The 25806-nt window shown below is 41.0% G+C and overlaps 1 protein-coding gene across 1 annotated transcript in view; it reads left to right on the forward strand.

Moving 5' to 3' along the window:
* tafa5a (TAFA chemokine like family member 5a) overlaps positions 1-25806 on the forward strand; it is a 291469-nt gene that overhangs the window by 23605 nt on the left and 242058 nt on the right. Inside the window, exon 2 of the mRNA XM_086201151.1 lies at positions 22100-22204. The gene's annotated coding sequence lies outside the window, so the exon portion shown is untranslated. The remainder of the gene's footprint in view (positions 1-22099; positions 22205-25806) is intronic.

Raw genomic sequence — 25806 nt, forward strand, 5'->3', positions numbered from 1 at the left:
ATGAATATAACTATGTCATAAAAACTTCTTGGGTTGGATCAGCGGCTTATTAGCCTGACAACCTCAGTAATTAGGAGATATGATGATTAAAGACAGGTAGGTGCATTTACTGAACCCTCACCCCAAAAATAAGGTGTCAGAAATGTGAGATCCACTGGGCTTTAAAGGATGACCTGAAAAGATTTAGGTGGTCAAAGGTGAAGGTCATCTCACATGAACGCAAAATCTCAGGAATGTCATGTGGAATTGTCATCTAACCTGGTATAAATGTCCACTGGGACTCAACATTGACCTGGAGACATTTTGGTGGTCAAGGTCCTCGTGAAGTGCCCGCATCACCGAGCTATTTCTAGTTTACATTTGACTTGATTCCTGGATATCCTCCCGTGACCCAGCAGTACATGCTAGGTTTTTATTTTCTCCTCACAAAGGCAGGTCAGCATTGTTTCTGCAGCTCTGACTGACTGAACTGAGAAACGTCCTCAGAGAAGCCTGCAGGAGGAAAAGGGTCAAGTCCACAAGGACTTCAGGTTGGCGTGTGGTGCTCGACAAAGACCTCTCATACTTCTGATGTTCCTGAAATGAAAGTTTCCCTCCCTGAGCAGTGTGCTCTTATGCTCTGTGCAGATACTCTGACTAGGCTGTAATCGAACGTGACTCTTGAGTCGTTATTTGCATGTTTAGAGGGGAAGGATGTTCTCTCGGGCTCTTCTCAATGTGTGCCATTATTTCTCCCTCTCAAACAGTTGAATACTGAGAAGTACCAGATGATGTTGGATGTTGAAACTCTTCCGTTATCTTGTTACATGACCGCAGAGTTCTTGCCGCTCTTTCTCCTCGGAACCGCATCTTATATGGGACTCTACAATGCAAAATTACAGCTGTTTAGCAAAACGTGAGCGAATTGTCTCATCTCTGGGGAAGACCCTCCTGGTATGAAACAGCATTGGTCTGTTCAGTGTCTATGTGCTGCTTGGTCAGGCCTGCAGGGTTCTCTCCTCTGCTCTGGCTGCTTGATAGAGATATCAAGCAGGGAGCAGGACAGCGGGAGAGAAGAGAGTGGTTTCATAATGAAAAGATTCTCACCAGACATCCTCTCTGAACTTGTGGGTGTCCCCAGAGTACCTCACAAACATGAGTCCATGCAGAAAAAAACTCTATACCGTACGTTCCGTTCCGTTACTGTTACAAATGCGCATGCGCATATCAGGTTGAAGTCAAGTGTCAAAGTGATGAATATATTATGTATTTTGTTGAAAAAGTCAGGGTTTTTTCACTTGGAGAGCAAGAAAGTCTCTTCTGACTATGTTGAATTTCCTTCTCTTCTTTTAACACAAACCCTTTTATATCAAGCCACGCAGACAAAACTAGCATTTCCGAATCACCCCAGACTAAAAAGCCTTTGATTTTCTCCCAAACCTCACACTCCCCTGGTGTGTTCTCTATGCCTGACACCGCTGGAATCTGAAAAAATGGATTCAGTGTATGCTCATGCCAAGTGCTAACACCACAGCTGAGTGATGAAGGCGGTGTAGAAGTGTATTTGGCTGTGAAAGGGATGAAGGAATCCTTGGAGCCCTAAAACCAGAAGGTAAGCTAGCAGTGTTGAATGTCCGATTCCCTCGCCTCCGATTCATATGGGTTGAAATAAGGTCTGGAGTGAGCACAAGCTTAGGATATTTCAAAGTTTTTGTTCTTTGGCATGAAATATTTATGTAAATACTGCACTTGTGAATTTCAAAGTGGTTCTGTGTCTTAAAAACCTTGGTGACTGCGCTTGGCCTGAACGTTAACTTGCAGTCCCTGCAAGAAACTTGTGTTCAATATCAGCACCCGCACAAACGCAAACACAAGTTTCAGTTTGCTTTGCTGAAATGATCACCAAAAAGAATAAATAATTTACCTTCAACTACACTTTTACCTCATTCATCTCACTCAATCAATGATCAAATGTGAGAAAACCACTAGATATTAAAATTTATGTGCATTTTTGATCAGATAACGCTGCTAATAAAGTGTGAGAGGATATTTGTATGCATTTTCAGTCACTCCTTCCATATTTTGCTGCCCTAAATAGCCTTCAATATGATGATGTTTTACACTGATTAAAATCCCTTAGTTTTCTATTCTAGCAAGTATTTTTTTTTTGCCTCATAAAGAAAATGGCTGGTTTGTAAAATTTCTCTAGCTGCCTTCTTAATAAGAAATAAAACAAGATATTTATTTCACAAATAAACACATTATTGCAAGGGGAGTAGAATATCATTTCAATAAGAATAAGATTGTGTGACCCCCTTCTGTGACATTAATGTAACTCCAACCATTTGGAAGGTATTAACAGTACATCAGCACTTTGATACCCCCTCATTTTTTTTAAAGCATGGATCCCTTCGACACACACACACACACACATATTCTCATGAGGGACATTTAGTGCAGATTAGAGAAAGCGCCAGAACAGACAGAGAGCTGCTTTATTACTGGTGGCATTTAGCAGCAGGACCCCTGCACCTTCTCCAAGACAAATGCCAGTGTGCGGCACTCGGTACCACCTATTATATACTGACATCTGTGGAAAGGTTAATACAGTCTTTAAGTGGAGGAGATGCCCGGCTGCTCTGAACCACTTTAATTTTCTTCACTTCCACTGGCCCATATTGGTGTGAAGGATGGAAAGAGGGTCATCTGCTTTTTAAGTGCTGAGTTGTTGTTTTTTTTCCACACATAAAACACAAAAAAATGATGAGAAAATAATTAAAAGAGCTGTTGAAGAAAAAACTCAAAATAAAGCAATCGTACCGATTAAACCTGCATTATTGACATTGTCACGTTCTACTACGTCGCTGTGACTACCAGCTTGTTAGCTAACAGCTGCTTATTTGCTTGACCAACAGTTTTGGAGGAACTTTATTTCTCCTTGCAGCTCTGTTTCTTGACACGTCGTGACAGTTGAGTCCAATCGTCACTTTCTAAACTCTGTTTTTAGACGCTTTCCACTCCTGAGGGAAATATCTGGCTATTAAGATGCTAACTGCTCCACTGTGTTCACCCGCTAGTTGCTAACTGTGTCTCTTTGATGCTGAGCAGATGGTGTAAAGACTGTTTTTAGAGCTTTTTCTCAAACGCAAAAGCTCCTTGATGTGGTAGAAAATGACAATGAGAGTAGGAAGAGTGAACCAAAACAGTTAAGTTGCAGCCAGACGGCTAAACAATTAGCTCCAACTTGCTATAAAGAACCATAAAACCTAGAGGAGCTGCAGAGTCATCTAGTGACAGAGAAGTCTTTGTAACTTTCACTTAAGTTATGCTTTTCACTAGTTGTGTGACTTAGTGCTGTACTTTTTACTTCCATTCCATTTAAAATGGAGGAATTTTACTGTACTTATATTCCTAAGCATGTTTTGCCAAAAAGAGTATAAATGTAAAAAAAAAAGAAAAAAAAAGGAAATACACTGCATAATTTCCTTTTTTCCTGGCACTTAATTATTTATTTATTTTTTTTACACTTTAACTTTTGCTCTTTAAGTACATTGGTGAGGATGAATGTCAATAGTCCCAACCCAGGTGAAAAATGGACTACAACATTCTCTGCAAGCTTGTTTCAACAGGGGTATAACTTTGACTCTTTCAGATAAATGCCAGTCAGCCACTTCTGACAAGTTATAATAATAAAATAGATTGAAAATAGCTCAAAACACTCAAAAGAAAATGGCTAATGCAATGTACAGAAATGGACCACAGCTCAGTTCAGTTTCCAATGATTGTATTCGATCAAGCAAACAATGAGCAATATTTGCATGTGACCCAAAATTTCAGTTCAGTTTACTCAATAAAGGGTCAGTTTATATCTGTTAAAATCTTCAGTCAGTCCAATACAGTTCACAGTAACTTAAAAGAGAGACAACTCAAAACTCTAATTGATTTGTTTGGGTTTGGGGATCTGCAGCAAAGTCAAAGTTGAACATCGGCATCTGCACATGGAAAATAATTATTGCGGCTGAGCTGTGGAGTGCAGATCAGTCAGCCAGGTTTGCAGCATCTGCTTTCGATTCAACAAGACCATTGATGAAATACAAAATCCACCGGTTCATTCCTTCCCTGGAAAACCAGCTCCTGAGATGCTGCGTCGCACAGTTGGCTACATTAATGTGCACTTTGCAATGCAGTCTTAACACTCAGGTAAATGCTGTCAACACTCGCACACATGCAGAAAAGCACAATGATTCCTTCAGGTGATGATGCACTTATGAAAACGTCGAGATATTATATTCCATTTGTGTCAACGGATCCCTCTACATCTTCCACAGTAATCACATCATGACAAGGAAACTAATCTTGTACTTAAATGCAGGTCACTCACCCATAATAAGCTAATCAGTGTTAGTGACCTCATACAATTTTGTTACACCAAATATTTATTATTAATAGATGAAGTCCTTCCAAACCTAGCGTGGAAGAAGACGGTGTTTAACGTGTGAAAATGAGATAAGACTAAAGTGTTAGAGGAGTAAAAACAAAAGGTGAGAGGAATTGATGCATGCTAAAGTGATTTGAGAGTTTGTGTAGGCGTACAGTAGTACAGGAAACAAAGAGAGAGGATGAATTGGAAAATGCCTGTATTTCTGTTTGCAAGAAAATGCATGCTTTACTTTCTCATTCAGATGTGGCAGCTCACTGCAGGGCACACATCCCTGTTATGGGATGGACTCCTTGAGCACAGTTTGGAGGCTTTCTTGTTGAATTTTGAACACACTTAGTATGTGTGTGTGTGTGTGTGTGTGTGTGTGTGTGTGTGTGTAAATGAAGATTGTATTAGGCCCGCTGTGTTCTTTGGTGATAAAACCCTGGATAAATATAACTTTGATAGAATAACTTATTCAGATATTCCACACTTCTTTTTTTTTTATGCCATTCTTACCTCGGCCAAGCCTGACTCTTTGGCCTTGTGGTTGGAGTAACTTTTATTAACTTTAATGTTTGCTGCCAATACCACTCCCTGTTTGTGTAAATAAAAAGTCATTGATCTCCAAATTTCCATCTCCATGTGAACCGCTAAAAGTCAACCTTGTGAGGCCAACAAGTGAGTGACACAGCTCATGTGCAATGACCCTGACAAATTCAGACTCAAATGCACGACTCAAGAAGGAAAAAAATTACTTTATTTTGGCAACACAAAACACTTTCAAGGAGGCTAACAAAAATACAAAATAAAACACTCACATGGAGGATCTCTAAAGAAGGCAAAAAATCATTCCTGGAAGAGGCTTGGTACGAATTTTATGACGACCCAACAGTGGCGATAACAGACAAAATGAACTGGCGGTGAGACAAGGGAGATGAGGACTATTCATACATGAGGTAGGTGAACACAGGTGGAACCAATCAGGGGTGGGTTGACGATCACAAAGAAGGGAAACCCAGACAAAGGAAGGAAGTCAGGCTCTGAAATGAGAAGGAAAATGTGAGTACCAAAATAAAACAGGAAGTGCATGATAAGACTGGACATGGGTGACTTAACTTGAAAACATAAAGGACTGAACATGAACCCACACAATACTTGATATAACATGAACATGACACCGTATACGAGACATGACATAATGAAGTTGTTAGGGACCTCCTTTTGTCCTGTGTAAAATGTCAAATGCAAATTTTTCAAACCAGCTTGTACACTGTAAAAGTCAGGCTCCTGCACTGTTGGACTATGCTGCACTAAGCTGTTAAGAGAATTCTGACAGATATTAAAATATGTCCAACGGCAGTACTTTAATACATGTGCAGTGCGAGCCAAGTAAGATAAAAAGACAGTCCTTCAAATTTTAGGATGGAAGAAGTAGGCAGGAGTGAAATTGAAGTTTGATAATGAGTCTTGGAAATCTTAATGACTGTATAGGTATGTGGGAGTGGAAAATTCCCCAAGAAGAGTAAGTAGCGCCACACTCCTTCGGCCACCATCCTTGCTTGTTTTTTTTTTTTTTTTAAATTTTTATATGTTTGCTCCAGTGGCTCAGTGTCACAAGGAATCAGCTGTAACAGTGCATGACTTCCCCAGGGATACTTAAAAAAAAAAAAAGAATCCGTATGAACCGCTTGTTGTTTCATTTTCTTTTCCAACAAAAAAAATCTGTCTTTTTCTGTGCTGGGAGGACAAAGAATCAAAGAAAACATGTCTGTAGGTAAAAGATTAAATTAGGGGTTTTAAGTTTGTACTGCCTGAGGGTGTGGAAGCCTCTGGAGAATTTAAAAATGGTGACAACCTTTGGGGGGAAATCTTCCTCCATGGCCTCAGTTAGCTGAGCTTTGAAAGCCAGAATGTTGAAGGAGCGTAATTAATATACGTGGAATGAGGCTCGTTAATATTTATGGAATGAGAGTTTTTAATGAAAAGAGAATTCTTAATACAGTGTGAGTACTTAATGAACTTCGTGCTGATCTCAACATCTTCTCTCACAAATGTAGCTTTAAAGAATAAAATGAAAATATAGTGTGCGTCGAGATTGGATAAAATGCTGTCGGGGGGCGGGGGGGGGTGAACACTGCAGCGAGCCTTCAAGGACCGTGCTTTCAAACTGCCTCCAGAATGGTCTGTTTGCAGGCAGCATCCATGTATCCTTGATGTTGCTTCTTACTCATAAATCTATATGACAGCCCATTGAGCAAAAAAATGAAAAGATATGGAAGACTGAAATTGCTGAAATTTTTGGGCTCATTTTGCTATCATTATTATTGTTGTTATTAAAGAAGAAATTGTAAAATTCCATAAACCTCAACCAAAAATTGAGTTTGATGTTTGTGTGGCATCTTTAAGGCTGCTAGAACACCTAAGGTGCCTCGCTGGGGGTGCTGACGTTTGGCTCACTATCATATATGCTATTCTTAAGTCGTTTTTGGAGAAGGTGCCTTTTCTCCCAAATTGTTGACATAAGAACCTTTTTGGTAGGCGAGGCATCGAGGCAGCAACCTCTCTCTGCACGGACCCATAATGAGCTCAATGTTGGCGTAGCTAGCAGGATGCAGGTGCAGCTAATCAGTTTAAGAGCTTGCTAATTGGCCATTGGCTAGTTTGTGTGCGATGAAAGGAGTTTCAGGCTGACTTGAATGGATAGGTGGGTGTGTGGGTGTCATATTAGGCACAAACAAGATTGGCTGAAGCTATACAGTATCTCCCACTGAGGAAGAGAGGTTATGTAGAGGACAAACAGAATATTTGCTAATCTTGTAGTCACCACTGGCAATCCGTTGCGAATGTAAAACGATAGAAGCTCTTTAGTCTGAATAATTGCATCCATCTTTTTTTTTTTTTTTTTTTTTTTGGTAACACTGGGGGATAACCAATATCCCACTCACTAAAACCTATAAGGAGTGGAATATTGAGCAACTAATGTAAGAACTTAATTGCATAAAGAAAATTAATAAGCCTGTGTGGTGGCTGTTTGACACTTGAAAAATTCAAATCGCTGCTAATATTTCAATTACAATAAAAAGATGCTTTAATCTTCTGATCATATGTGCAGTTAACTGTGACAGTGGGATATTATCTTACCATGAGATAACAAAGCTTGCAATAGATAGTCGATATGTCAATATCACAGTACCACGGACTCGTTAACACTTGACTGCTGCTATTTTCTTAATGAGTTATTATCTCATCATCATAAGATAACTGAGCGATACAAAGACATAATTAATGTTACACTCACACTTGGCAGTACTTGTAGAAGTTGCTGTTTTTTCCATGTCAAAGTTTGAGGATACAATGAGTTAGATAGCATGACCTATACAGATGTGATCTGTCTTTAATATTCAAAGTTTTCTATAAACGCCTCAATAGTTGCCCTTAAATACTGATTCATGTTGCTCAGCTTTGGCTGGGATTGCAACACGTGTGTATCTCAGAAAAGAAGCCTCTGGTGCAGCAGCCCGCAGCTTCGTGCAGGGGCAGATTAATGTTAGATGGAGTCACGTCAAACGTGTTTGTGTCAACAGGTCAGAAGACCTTAAAACTGCATGATTCTGCGGTGAAGTTTTAGCCAGGCTTCTGATTCTGGATTTAATTTTGCCTCCTCAGGCAAGACCCGCCCCCCTTCCTTGATACACTAATAACCATTTGCATCTTTGTTCCCACACGTCAAGTTGACGGACGCACTTAAAGACACATGCACACACACAAATGGGCATTTAAATACACACAAGCAGCCCTGTGGGACCAAAGGATGCTCCTAGTTGCTCTCCTACAGAAACACAAACACACACACACACACACACACACCCTCCCTCTTTTTTGGTTAAATGATTTATCTGCTCTGATTTGGGAGAAATGATTTTCTCTAATGAAACAGACAGAGAAGATGATTTTTTTTATTCATCTCAGGACAAAACAGGCCGTGGCCCTTCTCTTCATGGTAGACAGCTTGTATAAACACCACCAATGAGTTTGGAGTTTTCCCATTACCCCCTCACACCCTCTCATAATCTCCGCCTGGGATTCAGCTCCCCTGGACAGACAGTCCATCTAATGAAGGCCTGCAAATTCATCGCACAACGCCTAGAAGAAACTCGCAGAGAATCTTTCTGTCACCATTCTCTCATTAATCAATTTACAGGTCGTGAGCTGCGGGCTTGGCTAGATGATTATTGTTATGGTGAGGCGGGCGTGCTCGTCTCTCGCTTGTCTAACCCCGCTAACACCTCCAGAGCAGGCGGCCAGATTGAACGATAAAGTCGTCTCTGCAAACCCATCCTGATTTAGAGCCCCTCGTAAAATTGATACTTATTTTTCTCTTCTCCGGTGCTCACTGGAGTGCGATATCATAAACTGCTCCTCGTCTCATTTTTTTTCCCTCATTCAGAGATTTAAGGCTCTGGGTCACATGGGTCACTGTGCAGGTCTCTCTCAATGTCAGTGATCATCAAGCAGCTGCCTCTGAAGTCTGCGATTCTATTCAGCCACAGAAAAAATTACAGGTCTGACTCACTGTCGGCGCTGAGAATCAGACCGGTAGGATGCATGAGGTGGTTGGTTTTTTTTTTTTTTTTTTTTTTTGAGCTCTTTCAACATTTTTCATTTTCATGAAACTTAAGTGGATATTTGGAGCCTTGTGACCCCGCCTTCCAATCCTCCTCTTCTGTCTCGTACTCACTCAGCCGTTCACACACAAAAAAGCCACACTAACACAGAGAAGATGGGCTCTGTGCTTCACTGTTATTATCTCCCTGTTAGTAAGTTGGTTTTTTGAGCTGCAACACTGGAGTGGGTCAAAAGCTGCCGTACACCTCCGATGTGATTGACAGGGAAAGAAACACACTCGCGTATACATCACTTCAGCTGAGTAAGACCTCCTTTCAAATGTACGTGTGAAAGTATGATTTTTGCCATGTTGGACTCGAAATAAAAATATGATGTAAAACTAACATTCATGTAAATCAGTACTTTGATGAAAGTGAAAATAAGCAGCCAACAGCTTCCTTCCTTAGAAAAGTCTTCCTGGACCTCCATATTATTCCCTGCACTAGCGTCAACACTCCCTTTGGGCCGCATATTTCATTGTTATGTCGGGGACGTGTGCATGTGTGATGCAGTGGAAAGGACACGACCTTGGTGTCCTACTCTTGAGATGTAAGCTTGCGCCCCCGCCCCCCCCCCCCCCCCCCCCACACACACACACACACAGACAGACACATTATAGAGAGATGTGCTCATCCAATCAGGTAATTACAAACACTGTAAATCCTGCCACTAGGGGTCTCTGGATCAAAACAGGCCTGTATGATACTTCAATGAGCAGCTATGTCATCTTCAGCTCTCCAGTGTTTCAAGTGATACCAGTTTCTGGTGAATGCTGGGAGGTTGCATGCACAGATCTGTGTGTATAGGAAGTTGGACTAACCTTTCTATTCAGCACATTGTGATAATGTGTAATGTAAAAAAGTTTTCCATCCATCCATTTTCTACCTCTTATCCTGTTAAGGGTGGCGGGGGTGGAGCCTATCCCAGCAGCCTTCAGATGAGAGGCGGGGTTCACCCTGGACAGGTCACCAGTCCATGGCAGGGCCAACACATAGAGACAGACAACCATTGGCTCTCACAGCCACGCCTACGATCAGTTTAGAGTCTGGATTAACCTGGTCCCCTCTTGATGTCTTTGGACTGTGGGAGGAAGCTGGAGTACCAGAGAGAACCCAGCAGGAACAGGGAGAACATGCAGACTCCACACAGAAAGATCCGTGATGGAGCCGAGGCTCCAACCACAACCTTCTTGCTGTGAGGCAACAGTGCTGACCACTGCGCCACCGTGCTGCCCTAGACTAAGATATATTACTGTTAATTTTTACACCTTTAAACTCATGATAGGTTCCACGATCGTGAATTCCAAAGCTCTTTGTGTCTCGTAAACGGTACTTGCTAACAAGTGAACGAGAGTACGGAGGTTGATGGCAATAACACAAGCATAAATCTAGTTGTAGTGATGTTCAAGCCTTGTGTCCCTGATGTGATTTGTTCATAGCATAAAGTAAGAATTGAATTTTGAATGATTGAGTTTGTGCTTCAAGAATCATTGCAGTGACGGAGCTTATCTTGTGACACTAAACATGTGACTCTTAAAAACCACAGCGCTTATTTTCTGCACAAAAAAATATATTTAGAATATCCAACTGGTTTGTGTTCGAGGAAACCCATAATGATGCTAACTTTTATGTTGGCCCACAAAAATACATCTGCCACAATAAGTGCGCTGTCAGTAGAAATTACCTGGTACGTGGACTTTTGCGTGGAGCCTCCGCTTTGAAATCTCCATGATGATCCCTGTGGACCCTCGCACGCGCACATGTGCAGAAAGTAAAACATGGCTTGAAGACAGGAAAGTTATTGTCTTCAGGAGGAGCTGTAAATTGCAAGAGACAACATGTTTACTGTGGGTTTGGCAATTATCGATGTTGACTCTGAGTGAGCCTTCAAATATTCATGGAGGTGTTGTTTAACACTCCCCCTTTTCCTTTCTCTTCCCTTTCTCTTCCCTATCTTTCTATTCTGTCTGTACCTTTTCCCTTTCTTTATGATTCCCCATGTCCTCATCTCAATATTTAATTGGCAAGCTTTTACATAATTCACTCAGGGTTGCCGCGAGGTGTTATTTTACTTCTATTCTATTCTTCTAGTTTCAGGTAGCACATATAAAAAAGTTTTTGAGATGTTCAGCGGTTCTCAAAGGACCGTTCGAGGGCTGAAAGCTTATTTGAGGGTTAAGATTTTAATCAGGTATGTTGGTTAAGTGGAGGCGAAGGATTGGGGTCAAGTATATAGATTTAAAGGTTAATATTATGTTTTAGCAAGTGCATTATACCTGTGAAATGGGATGACGTGATCAAGTTGTCAAACGTTGATCGGGAGGAGGATTCACATAAAGCTATACGCTGAGATTGTACCCGTGGATTTCAGTCATGAATATCTTTCTGTACTCGGGCTCTATATAGGATTATCTCCTTTCATTTCTGTGGCAGAGCTCTGCCCCTGGATGAAATCTTGTGGGCTTACTGAGCAGGTCTGTGTTTTGACAGGTAGGAGGAGCTGGGTTTTGAAAGAACTTGGTGTGGGGAGGTCGTATAGGAAAGACACGGGAAGAGTTTGTTTTGTTTTGACATTCGTTTCATCCAGGGATCACTTCCTGTCTTTCTTTGCCTGTATTTTTATGCAACTGCTCTTTTCCAGACTTTTTCCTCAAGTAAGGGGTGCCATTCTTCTTGAAAGCATTTTAGATTCATGTGAGATTTTTGTCTTTTTAACTGTGAATATGGAAAATGCTGAAATGGTTTAATATGTGGCGCAATATGATTGTTTGCTTTATTGCTGATGGATCAGAAGATTAATACCACTTTCCATGTCTGTGTCAAGTGCTCGTTTATAGTATCAAGACGAGTGCAACAAAACGGCAAGCCTGCATTAAAAGAAATTAAAGGTTTTCTTGCAGGTACTCGCGTGTCTTGTGTAAAGAGAATTTTTCATGCCTGCTTAACCTCGTTGTGAACCCGGTGTGGAGAAAGAACCAGCCGTGATTATATTACTTGACGCAAATGGTGAGTTATGGCTGACAACAGCTACAGCAACAAAAAGAAAGGAAACAAAACAAAAACCAACAAAACAGCCAAAAAAATAATATTTATAAACTCTCAAGTGCATCATCCATTATCATCCACAAATTCTAACCCTTCCAGTTCAGTGACTGTTCAAGGTAGCACTGAACTGGGAGTAAATCAAAGTGTTTGGGGATGACTGTGCATATGGCTTAGTCGAGAACACATGGACAACATCAAATTATTCTCTTGAGGATTTGAAAATGGACGTTTTGCCGTTCCCCGATGTTTTTGCTGTTAGCCATCCCTATTAGCTTCAAGCTGAACATATGAGAGCAAGTTCTTTCTGTATTCTGCAGCCATAAAGAAGTTATTCTGGAGGGGAAAATGTCTTTGTGAGCACAAGATATGTATTGATGAAGAAAAAGCAACTTTTTGGGTTGAGTGGCTTAAAATTAAAAAAAAAAAAAAAATGGCCAGATGGTTTGGACATTTGGCACAACTTAAGAAAGAATAATGAGTGGTACCCTAAATGTAAACTTGTGGTTTTTGGGCCAAAGCAATACAGTGGGGCTTTGAATCAAAGATGTAAACCTGGGCGAATAAGCAATTTGAAAACAAAATGTTGAAGCATTTGCTTCCAAATGAGACAAATAATTGAGTTGCTCCCTTTTTTTTTCTCTCTTTGCACAACACTGTAACTGGGTCTCACAAAGACTTGCCAATATTTGGAATTTTTGCAAACTCACAAACGAGACTATGGGTCATTTAAAAGAATCTGCTCTCAGCGCGCGCGCACACACACACACACACACATTTTACGAACCATGTCCATGAGGCAAAGTAATATTTGGATAATATGCACTGTAATACTGACCCTGACAAGCTGTGGGGGTGACTTGTTGGCAGAGGAAGAAGAAATCGATGCAGAGGCAATGAAAACTGTAAGCAAAAATGCAGTAATTATTTCGTCTTTCATAAATACCATGTTACGATGCGACGAAAGTTGCCTTAGAAAGTCCAAGAAACAGCATTTTTTTATATATATGTATAATATAGTATCAACGCATGAGTAAAATAATAATGCTTAGTATCACATGTAAAAGATTTGATGCAGATCCCTCCCCACCAAACACACAAACACACTGGGAAAAATGATTTGCGCCTGACGTGCCTAGCAATTACAAACAACATTAAAAATGTAATGAACCATATTTGCTTCTGGGTGTGCAAAGAGAGAGAGAGAGAGAAGTGCTACAGAAGATAAAAGGACTTGATAGAGGCGTGAGTGGGGTTAGAAATACTGTGAGGAAGTAAGAAAATTGAATCAAAGTGGTATGAGGAACGAGACAGAAAAAAGAAGTTGATGGAATAATGAGAAGAGCAAGGGACAAGATGGAGTGATGTGGTGACTTCTCTGACAGTATCTGCTGTAGCGGAGGAGTGTTAAAGGGCCTGCAGACATCGGGAGAAATTAGATTTTTATGTTGGCTCATCAAATGTAATTAAAAGCATACAGATCGACTGCACAAAGAGTTCAGACAGGAGAGGTGGCTTTGAGGAAACCTTATCGCTGTCTGCTGTGAAAGGGTGCATCGAAACTCTTGTAGACCAGGCGTGACACAATCATTACATGGATGATGACTGTGATTTGTTCGCGATGTCTAACAACAGATTGGATCACGTTGAACTGAGTGTATGTTCACTGTTAAAGTCTCTCCCTTTCATTTCATGCTCTCCATACTAAAAACTGAATTTTAGGATCATACTAAAAACTGAATTTTAGGATCAGACGGAAACAGATTAAACATTCCCCGCTCCCACTGTCATTTCCTGAAGATACAAACACCACTTACCACATGACAGAACCTGAACTATCTCCATGACAACAGAGCAAGCTCCAGAGGAAAATTGCCACTATGTGATCTTGTGCTGTGAAGGATTTTGTCAAAATATGCATGATATATAAACCTGGAATTGAGACTTGCAGGAGGAAAAAATATAGCAAACATGCTGGAATGTAGCTGGCAAATGTGACAGAAAAGCTGCTATTTTAGAATCCACTTCATCATGAATTAATTTGCCCAACTGAAGTTAACTCATCTGGAAGGTCTGAAATTAACTCCATCGCATATTCATGTTTGACACAGAGCAGAGGTCTGCTAGCTACTTTTACTACACAAAACTGAATCATAAATCATAGAAATACCACACTGCAGTTGTAGGCCTCTGAAAAATGTGCTTGTCACAGTGAACTTAACCTTTTGAAGTTTGTCCTTCTTAATCTTTTCAGTTCATACTCGAGTCCTAGTGGACATTTGTGCCAAATTTGAAGAAATTTCCACTAACAGTAATGAGATGGATGGAAATTCCAGCCTATCACAGCTGACATTGGGCGAGAGGCGGGGTTCACCCCGGACGGGTCGCCAGTCCTTCGCAGGGCCATCAGGAGCAGTTAGGGGTTCAGTATCTTGCTCAAGGATATTTGGACATGGTGCTGGGGGAAGTGGGGATTGAACCAGGGACCCTTCGGTTGCTAGACAGCCACGCTACATCCAAGCCATGCCTCCCCCTTGGAAGGAAATTCATGAAACGGAATGCCTCAGCCCCGCAGACGGGCGGAGGCAGAAAATATTTTTTCATGATTGAGGCCACCCTGAAGTTAAGCTGCATTAAGTTAAAATAAAAACTAATGTCAGTGGCTTTGTCCGCTCATTTTACCATCAATGGTAAAAGTAAGAGTTATTTTTCAGGAGCAGAGCTGAAATTAAAAACTTACACTCATGGTATAATTCCCACACGTTCCCTTAGAGCGAACAAGCTCAACATGATATTTTACTATTTACACAACATCACCGTCAGTCTTGCAAAGGTCAAGACCTAAAATTGACCCACTGAATATGACTTTAAGAGATACACTTCCAAATGGGAAAAGTGGAAGGAACGGTTTGGTGACATGTATGACACAAGAAAAGAGGGAGTGCTTGTCTAGGGGAGAGCAACAGACTTCACTAGAAGAGAAACATCACATTAGTGCAGCTCCGACCGACACAGCAGAGGAAAAGACCATGTGTCAAGGATCTAGGGGGCGAGAGAGCATTTTTCTCCCATCAGATGACACTCAGATCTAATTCAGTCATTCGTCAGCCACAAAGGCGGTCGAGCTAATGGACTGGGAAGGCATGGGAGACACCAACTCTGGGGATCCCTCCATTGTTATCTGCTGCAGACATGATCAGACCTACTTACAGAGAGCTGGCGGAGAACTGAGCTGACATCAGGAACGGCGATTTAGCCTGAGATGATGGCCAATAATGTGGGGTTAGAGGGAATAAAAGATTACTGTAATCTCATACGAGTATGTGTGACTTGATAAGCAGAGTAACATTGCTCTTGAACATGGTGCTTAGCACAGCTTGAACTAAAAAGAACCGCATAGGGCCACCAATGAAAATCTGTGGCTGTACAGGCCAGCTTTCGTTAGATTAAGGCATAAAAGACATGTATATATAATTTGAACACATTTGTGAAGGGGGCGGACTGTGACAGGCAGTATTTGGAGTAACAGGTTTGCATGAACTGCTTATGATATACATTCATAAGTCAGTTTAACTCAGTTTTAAATGTTTTCTAATGATTCAGTACTGGTTTTTAACATTCACTGGAGGTTGGGTGTGTTGTTTCTAACTTGTACTGCTTGTACGTGTTGAAAAATGCAGTGAAAAGTCGTATCCAAGGACTTCATTGTGAGATTTAAGTGTACCCAAATCTACATTATACTCTGCCCACTCCAACTATGAGCTCATTCAGCTTAAGGTAATCAGAAAATGTTGTTAACATGGCTGCGTAATCAGGTTAATATGAAGTTTACCAAGAGGAACAGCCAATGAACAGTGAAGCTAACGTAAGCAGCTAATGGAGGGATGAAGCAACCGTACTTATTGATGGGTACATTTTGTTAAACACTTCTTTCCTCACGTCTCTTCCTTGCCTCCTCTGCTGGCAACTAAGGTGAAAGGGGTTCTGATGCAAGGAGAGGAGGAATGAAGTTGAATAGAGGGGTACGATTCTTCTTGAAAAATGGAAAAAGTGAGCTAGTATGCAACCACAAATTTCTTGTAGGGAGGTAATAAAGACTTATAAAAAGAATTCTTGAATACCAACATTAGGTTGAGGCTCCTCGGCACCGCAGTGACCCCTGATGAGGTGTGATGTCCATGTAGAGGACAGACGAGTGCTCGCCTGTTCTGTAACTTGCACAGGGCCCCTCTAAGGATAGGAAACCAGCCATGCATGCCGGCGACTTTCTCATGATTCTTGTGATTCAGCCACAGAGAGAGAGAGAGCAGAGACCTGACGTGTTTGGACGAGTTTGTTTACCATGTAGACATTACACTTTGTCCTGGAACACTTTATTGGCTGTGAGCGGTGTGTAAATGAATGTGTGTACAATGACGAAGTGAGTCTAATTAAAATGAAATATAACAAACTGTGACACAGCTGAATTATATTGAATGGTATGTATTATTGAACTCTGTACACCCCTAAGTCTGAAGGAGCTGTTTTTTATTGTGCAAAGAGATGCATAGCAGAGAATGACTTCAGATAGAAGAAGGAATAATGTGAAGTGGTATTGACTGGCTCAAACTTTGAAGAAAAGTTGAATAAATTCTACTTGTTCCTGCCAGGTGGCTCAGTTTAAGTATTTCTTGAAATTCAGTTGTTAAGTTTTTGTTTGGGCGTTGTATAAGTATCACGCCGTCACATCTCGTAAGTGCAGAACAAACCAATGCCACGTTCATCACTATGCTTGTTTTAATTGATCACCCACTCTGTCCAAGTGTTGCGTTCATTTTAAGACAGATTGCAAGGAAATTTGTCAAAAGAAAATGAATGATGGGAATATTGGAAGTTGAGCTTATTGATGCATAAAATGCGCTTGAAATATACAGGGAAAATCGATGGCACGAGTTAAGATTTTTTTTAAATTGCACACCTGTTTTGTTTATTAAATGACATTTATGTATGCGCCATAAATATCATCGCTAACTTATGCTAGTATATGCACACATGCAATAATTTGATGGTTGGTCATATTACAAACTTATTGCTATTAGCAACACTCTCAATAATAAATAGGCTACACTAAACGCTGCCCCATACAAGGCTGAATACACAGTGTTGAATCGTAGGCTGTGTAGCCATAATTCAAGTTGTTCTACAGGTCTGGGTTTATTTTTTGAATGTGTGTGCTAACGGCGGGCTAATGTCAAGCATGTTTGCTAACAACATTCGCTTCCATGTCACCATGTGACTGACCTATTTGGACCTTTTCAGGTGGCTGATAAAGTTTGATGTGGTGGATCCTGCATCCTTTAGTTTGACAACACAAACAGTCCACATTTTCTTTATCATTGGGGTGAATTCTTCTCCAGCACATGTGCGCTGCTGCTGCACGCTGTTGTTTTGTTGCTGCAGTGTCTCTGTGGCCACGCCCACCAGACCGATGCGTACAGATAAGCATTACAGCAAGGAATAATATTCAGCCTCCAAAATCTGAAATTTGAGTGAAGTCGTCGTATTTCAGTTGAGCAGTTCCTTCTGTGGAAGACGTGCTGTAGAACTTTTACTCCCAGCATTTGCTCTCATGCCTTTGGATGCACTTTGATTATTAGTAATGATAAATGCATCGAAATATTTTATGCATTTGAAACAATCAATTCAGTGGATCAGTAGTTATTGTGATATTTCCAGGAAAAAAAAAAAACATATGTGCTCATTGTCCAGGATATGAACCTTGACACAGCAGCAGGAGACGCCATATGTCCCTGTAGTTATACAGCATGTCCATTGGGTGCGCTGTGTAACACATCTGGAGAAGACGACTGTTGCCAAAGAGCTTCAAAGAACCTGGCATTGCTAAATGTTCTATCACAATGTGTGCACTAGCCAAGAAACATCCTGGTTTTGGCATCAGGTACCCAGCAGGCACACCAGTGTATTCATTCACAGTTTGGTGCTTGTGACAGTTGCTCTCAAAAGCCATTCTGCCTGTTCGCCAATATGATTACACGTATGTAATTTTCTGACTGTTGGTTAGTGTAAACAGAGCATCCTCCTACTCTCAGTCCTCTTAAATTAGTTTGCTAAAATTTCAGAGTTCCGAGCTTTGGTAGATTATTTAGGATTTGTAAGACTGACCTACTTGCATTTGGACTGGTTGTCAAATGATGAATGCTTTTATTTTCAGATTTGTCACACATCAATATTGCATGCAGATGCTTATACTGACAGATGTATTTAGTGAAATGACATTTGAGACATGAATGCAAACTTAGCAGGGATTGGATGAGAAGCCCACAGAAATGAGTCATGACGTGTGTCTTGGTGCCAGATAGTTGGACAGAATAGCAGACATTAATCTGAGTCCACTGATTACATGGATATTAAAATAATTATTTCCCCAGATTAGAAGCTAAGGTGCTCGTGCAATTCTTCCTTTAATATTCCAGTTAGGAGACAGAATAAGCAATACTCCACCCCCCCAGTAGTTGCTGCTGCTAATGTAAACATAAAGAGGTCATGGCGAAGTTTGTCAATTTTCTGTTCTAAATGGTCCCATGTCAAAGTTCATTGGAAACACTGTGGAGCACAACGTGACAACGACCCCAATGATGCACAACTTAAACAACGTACACACGCCCCTGGTCAATGTTGATAAACGCTCATCGTCCCAACCTAGCTTCACCCCAGTGTTAGCAAGTAGGAGCTGCGATGCTAAACGGGCAGAGAAAATGACCACAGGGCTCTGCTAATTTGTTGAGATCGATTTGCTGCCCAGAGGTAACTTTAAGGGTAAAAGGTGTTCGAGATCTGATAGATAATTAAACAGCGTATGACATTCCGTCACAATGGCTGTCTCTAAGAACGGAAGCAGGAGCTGTTAAAAAAGTCAGCTACAGCTGGGAAAGCCCACCAACCACACACAGCCGAGAGCTAACGCCCCATCACCTGCCACTATTATTGCAATTGAATTGCTAATTAATTTTCCCAGTGATCAATCAAGGAAATTTCTCTAAACGCCCATCCCTTGTTTGAACAGCAGCCACTGGTATTGCACACCTCTGCAATAATCTTGCCATTAAATCAGCTTGCTAATATTCTACAGCTGTCACCTGTTTTTTTTTGTTTGGTTTTTTTTTTGGCGAAGGCAAAGTTTCTCTCTAACATGGATTTGAACCCGTTTGTGAACCAAGTAGTGTGTGAACTTGGACCTCCTTAGGTTCGATGCCTCTCTCCCTCCGGTGATATTTAACATAGAAAGATGTATAAAAAGAGAATTAAAACGGTCTGGTCCAACAACTTTTAATGCCAACGTGACGTGAACATCATTAAACTATCAAATGCAAAATAACCAGATGATTTGATGGTGATATGGGAAATATTATACACATGTAAAAAAACAAAACAAAATGATGGTATTTACTTATACTTATTCAGTATAGTATTTGACACTGTGATATAACGTTGTCCGTTCAGCTATGCAGGGGTGGCATATGTCACCTGCTGCTTCTCTGGCTGTTGTGTAAAGGCTATTTTCCCCTTTAATATCTCTAAAGTATATAAGTAATTTCTCTCAGAGTACTCAGTTAAAAAGAATTCCAGTTCACAAAACTTTCCGTACTTCAAAACCCATCAACAATCAGGCAAAGAATGAAACATGATGAAACTTTAAATATCGTGCTACTTTCTTCATGACCATGACAACCGACGACAGCGCTGACACTGAGTTTTAAACGTTTGGGTCTGTCTTTTTTGTTTTTCCTGGGGAAAAGAGCTCATGAGTTCATGATGAAGTTTTGCATAAAGTTTGTGGTGAGGCAAACATTTTCGTATTAGATTTGAAATGGTAGTAGAACTGGTATTCTATTGTAGTGAGAAAAATAAGTAAAAATGTCTTTGCGTTACATAAAAGACACACAAAGCTGTTAAAACAAAAAACAGCATTTTACTGTTTGTATCATTGTCGTCATTTTTTTTGGATTAGTGTTAATGATGGCTTATTTCTCAGGGTTGATCAAGAACGCACAAAGTTCAGAGTTGTGCCTACGATATTCCTCTAACTAAAAATGGTTTCATTAATGCTATTAGCCTTTAATTTTAGGGTTATTTCATGTTAAAAGCTGAAGTGTGGATCTTACAAGAAAGATTAACTTAGTTGAGTGAAATTGACATTTTCTTTTCACTGCCAAGGTATCAGTCATTTCCAGCATGTAGCTTATGACCTTTTTGTGGTCTGCTGTGTGACCTTTTTGTGGTCTGGTGTGTGACCTTTTTGTGGTCTGGTGTGTGACCTTCTTGTGGTCTGGAGTGTGACCTTCTTGTGGTCTGGTGTGTGACCTTTTGTGGTCTGGTGTGTGACCTTCTTGTGGTCTGCTGTGTGACCTTCTTGTGGTCTGCTGTGTGACCTTCTTGTGGTCTAGTGTGTGACCTTCTTGTGGTCTGGTGTGTGACCTTTTGTGGTCTGGTGTGTGACCTTCTTGTGGTCTGCTGTGTGACCTTCTTGTGGTCTGCTGTGTGACCTTCTTGTGGTCTAGTGTGTGACCTTCTTGTGGTCTGGTGTGTGACCTTCTTGTGGTCTGCTGTGTGACCTTCTTGTGGTCTGCTGTGTGACCTTCTTGTGGTCTGCTGTGTGACCTTCTTCTGGTCTGCTGTGTGACCTTTTATTGGTCTGCTGTGTGATGTTTTTGTGGTCTGGTGTGTGACCTTTTTTTGGTCTAGTGTGCTTTACAGTCTAACATGCTGAGTGCAGTTACAGCACAGAAACGGTAATGAAAGCAAAGGAAGAGCACCTGACTGGAGGGTGAGCTAAAGAAGGTCAGATGTCTTTCACTTAGATGTAACAGGTTTACTTTATTTTAGTTACTTTATCTGCTAAAGAGTGGTGTAAAAGTAGTACAAGGCTACTATGACTTCTTCAGCAGTATATCTTTTTTTATATATATTCATCTTTTACTAGTTGGATGGAGTTTTAGCTGAGGTTACATGAGGCCAGGCAGATGTGGCGCTGTAAAACTGAGAGCCGTGACTGAATGCTCTGTCTTCTCGATGACCAAACATAAATCCTGACTAGGCTACGTAGCTGATGCCGAATGTAATGTTCATAATGTTCATGCTCATTTGCATGTTCTCCCTGTGCCTGCGTGGGTTCTCCCTGGGTGCTCTGGCTTCCTCCCACACACCAAAAACATGCAAGGAAGGTTAAGTGGATATTTCAAACAGCCTGAATGTGTGAATGGTTCTGTGATTGTCTGGTGACCCATCCAGGTTGGACCCTGCCTCTTGCCCAGGTCCAGGCGATGCTTTAGAATTAATGCTATAGAGAGGAGATGAATGAATGAATGAGAACTGATCTGCTTGATCTGCAGTAACTGTGCAAGTGCAGCTTGCTAGGAAAGAGAAGCAGTTGCTGACCATGTAAAATTGTATCAGCACAAATCTAAACCAAATTGAAGATTTCTGCATTTTATTGCTTTTATATTCATATTCATTCTTATGAGAATTTGCTTTTCACAACTGCAAATTTTAATCTAATTTACACTTTATGTTACCTGACAATATTCAGCAGAGTTCTGGATAATTTCTGCTCATTGGCAGGACCCTGAATTCCACCAGACAAGATACGATACAGTGTGATAGAAATGAGTGCCGCGGGGTTGTTTGAAGACCAGCTGGGAATCAAGGGGAAATTGTACCCTGGATTTTGGATGGCTAGAAATAAGATCTGATAGGTTTATACCTTTTTGGTGTTGCAAGATAATCTTAACAAATGAAAGCTGCATTTACTTTTCTTTTTTACAAAGGAAATGTTATGCTCTGAACAAACTGCACTGGACCGATGACTTGGTACCACCTCTTAGCAACCACTCTTTTTAAGACGTAAAGGTCTTCGGAATTCATGAGCCTGGTGTTTTCTGACATAGATTATGTCATAAAGTGTTGAAACATCTTGTGTCTTGTCTGTACTCAGAAACCCACTGACTTGGAGCGGAGGGAACCAGACACTCGTGAATACTGACGTATTTCCAGGTTGAAGGACTCATTCCAGCTCCACTCTGGATGATCTCCACATCCAGTAAGCGATAGCAGCTACACTGTGTGTGTCAATCATCTTGTAAGTGTTATTATTCCCCCAATTTGTCAGGGTAAAGTGAAAATTTCAGAAGAATATTTGTATCTATTATACAGCCTTTTCATTTATTTGAGCATGCCATTATGCGCTGTTAAGGATCGCGGTGGCAGGGCGTCTATGAACCCCAGAGGAACTCTGCTATGGAGTGTTTCAGATGAATCACCTGGTAGGTGGCTGAGGGTTGTTATAGAGAGAAAAACAGAGATAAAAAAAAATCAAAAAGAGATAAAAATGACTGATGCCTCTCCAGTGAGCACACATGCCAATGACTCCATCACCTTTAGCCCCCCCCCCCCCACACACACACACACACACACACACACTTGTAATCACGTGCACATCCCACAGTCTCTTCTTCACTCCCTCCCTCTCCTTACCTCTGGCATCTACGTTAATAAATCCCATTTAAGCTCTTGTTGCGACCCTCAGTCATCGCCCGCGACCATCTTAAAATAACACTGTGGGCACAGAAAGAATAGGGCGAGTGTGCAGGAGCCCCCATGCCGATGTTATTAATTGTTGAAGAGATGAATATCCCATTACAGTCCGACTGAGGAATGGAGATGGAGCGGGGGTTATACCTTGATTAATGCTATATTCATGCAATGCATGATTAATTCTGAAATGCGAGTGGGTGTTTAATCAAGGCCACATGTGATATGATCAATTATAGTGCGAAGAAAAGAGCTGGATGATTAGACTACCTTTCACAGTGTGGAACATATGTTACCCGAGGTTTAGCGGGTTCACTCGTAATGTCAGATTACACTGATGGTTGAAACAGGGAATGGAACCATGGAGGCTTCAAAAAGACATGAAGCTATACTTGGCTTATTGAAGTGTGAGCTGATGGTGGAGGGAGAAAATGTTCCACCCTAAACAAAGCACATAATTATCTGAAGATAAAAGATTGCTAGCTGCTTCTGAACTATAATGCAGCCGTAATTGCGAGGGCTAAAACACACAGGGCTAAAACACTCCAGGGCTGAATGATGGTGGTTTTCTGACCAATTTCAACTTGCGACTTTGTGGTCTACGCTGTATTTAAAGATGCATTATGGATGCAGCGTCACACTCGTACTACCACAAAATAACATAAACCACGATGGTGCATACTAATCTATCAGGAAGAGAATTAGCAGAGTGCCACAGTACTGTAACATTATTTGAAGGAAAGATCTGATTCTATTGACACTGCGACACAGAGGAGAGGAAATGTATCATGTTCCTGTGTTACACCCTTCATGCTTGCATGCAATTGCAAGCGCTGAAAGAAAAGAGTCTTTGGTTCCTCCACAAACATTTGCTTCCAACACAGTTTAAAGGACCGAGAATTTTGAGCCAACTTCTATCTGAATGTACAGTGAAAGCTGGAGTTGGAGCCGGAGTTGCGTGCCAGTTCAACTGAGATAACACAATCATTATGGAAGGAAGAATGGAGACGTCATCATTCTTTGTTTAAAATGTCTATGTAAAGTCTTTACCTCCAAAAAACTTTGGTTGTGTTGTCAATAAAAATCCAAATTGACCAAACAACCTCACATTCATTTGGTATCACATTAGTTATACACCTTACAAATGACTACTGTTCAAATCTAGTCAACTGGTATTCTAAAGTAGTATTCTGTGTATTCTGATGAAAGCTGCATTATTGTCCACGAATGTACTGATGACAAACGCCTGGTAAAATCATACATGGTCATGTTCTGATGTCTGATTCCCGCCAGGACTGATGGTCCTGCACTTTTTCAGTTTGAAGTTACATTCATGGGTTTAAACTCCAGAATCCCAGATGGCACCATTCAGAACATTTGCAGTTATAAGGATTTAATGATATGATGTACTCAAAAGTTTAAATGTAAGTTTTACTTTATTACCAGATGCCGAACACTTGCAGCTGCTGAGCTACCTGCTCAACACTGATGCGTGGGGATCATCTAAAACATTTATTAGCCAATAATTTCACCATGCTGAAGAGACTCGGCTGCATCCTAAATTATACTTCATCTCTGTACTTACTCATTTCAACACCAGCACATTGGCACTGTCAGTTAGAAAAGCTGTCTTTCAACATGTGACATAAATCTAGTGTTTCGCACTCCTCTCCTTTGTTTCCAACTGGTCCAAATCAGGGCACATAATGAACTTTTGTGGGCTTGTAGCACAACATATTGCCAGCCAGCACCGGTCAGAAATATTACAATTTTGCACGTACTGTTATAGTTTATTGCGCTTCATACATTTGATAAGTGATAATGGTGAAAGTTATGTTGCAGACAGAACTCCCATATGAGAACCGCACTGTTCACGTCATTCGCGTTTTTTGGGGGGGGGGTTTTTGGAAAGAGGAATATTACGTCTCCATTTCACACAGACAAGACGACAAATTCCTGCCTCCACCAGGCTGCAGATCTCTGTCTGAAAAGGGCTAAAGATAATGTTATTGAGGAGATGGAAGAGATTAATCAGGTGTACCTCATAAATGATGTGAATATGTATCAACTCTACTGTGTGATCCCTACACAAATTGGCAAAGCGTTGAGCCAGAGAGAAATGGATAATATTGGTCACCACAAAGCCAGGAAAGGTATCATACAAGGTTATATAAGAGCAGGTGTTTCATGTTTCAATGGCCTGGTGCGCGGGGAGGTTTGCTCATGTGAACGTGCTCTTAATCCAGCCTCTGTAAATGGCTCTATTGTGCCTTGCCAGCTTTCATATGAGAGCCACAGAGCTAGATCAACATAGCCCAGAGCAGGACATCATAATTCATGAGAATAATTGAGGCATTTAAACCAAACCTGGGACTCATCTTTGCCAGACAGATACAGGTCACAGCGGCTCATGCACATGGGAGGGAGGAAGGGATGGATGGATGGATGGATGGAGAGAGGATGGGAGGGTATGACGAGATGAGACTGATGGTGGATGAAAAATAAAAAGGAATGTAAAGCTCAACGGAGAATACTGAAAAAAAAACACAAATGCATATTGGGAAGGAGAGGAGACGAGGCAGGCAAAAGACATAAAACGAAAGAGCCCCGACTAACCAGGAATTCAGTTACAGTTATTTCCCTGCTCCATGAGGTGAAACGTAAGCTGTGTGTTTCATCCATTTCATAACCCTGACATTCCTAAAAACCGATGCGTAATGTTACGAAACAACGCTGCTTTCCTTGTTTTGGAATGAAGGTTATGTATTTTTCTCCATAGCAATGATTGATACTTTGATTTTACTTGAGAGCCACAGGCTGAGAAAAGATGTCGTCTCTCCCCCCCCCCCCCCCCCCCGAACCAGTGAATGGAAAAGGTTTTGAAATGTAATTCTTCTTTGTTAGGACACTCACTGGATACCAGGTGATTAAATCTGACTATTAATAGCCCTGTAAGTGGAAGCAGGGCCAATCAAAGAATTAGATGAAAGGTCACATACTGTATTATAAGAAGGGCTATCCCCATTTATTTTATTGTAATGGATGTGTAGATGTTACATAGATACAATGAATGTATCAACATGCTAATTCTTTTGAAGTAGGTGCACAGAG

Source organism: Aulostomus chinensis, chromosome 4, assembly GCF_037954235.1.
Source record: "Aulostomus chinensis isolate RoL2024-O1b breed Wild chromosome 4, RoL_Achi_v1.0, whole genome shotgun sequence".
Lineage (NCBI taxonomy): Eukaryota > Metazoa > Chordata > Actinopteri > Syngnathiformes > Aulostomidae > Aulostomus > Aulostomus chinensis.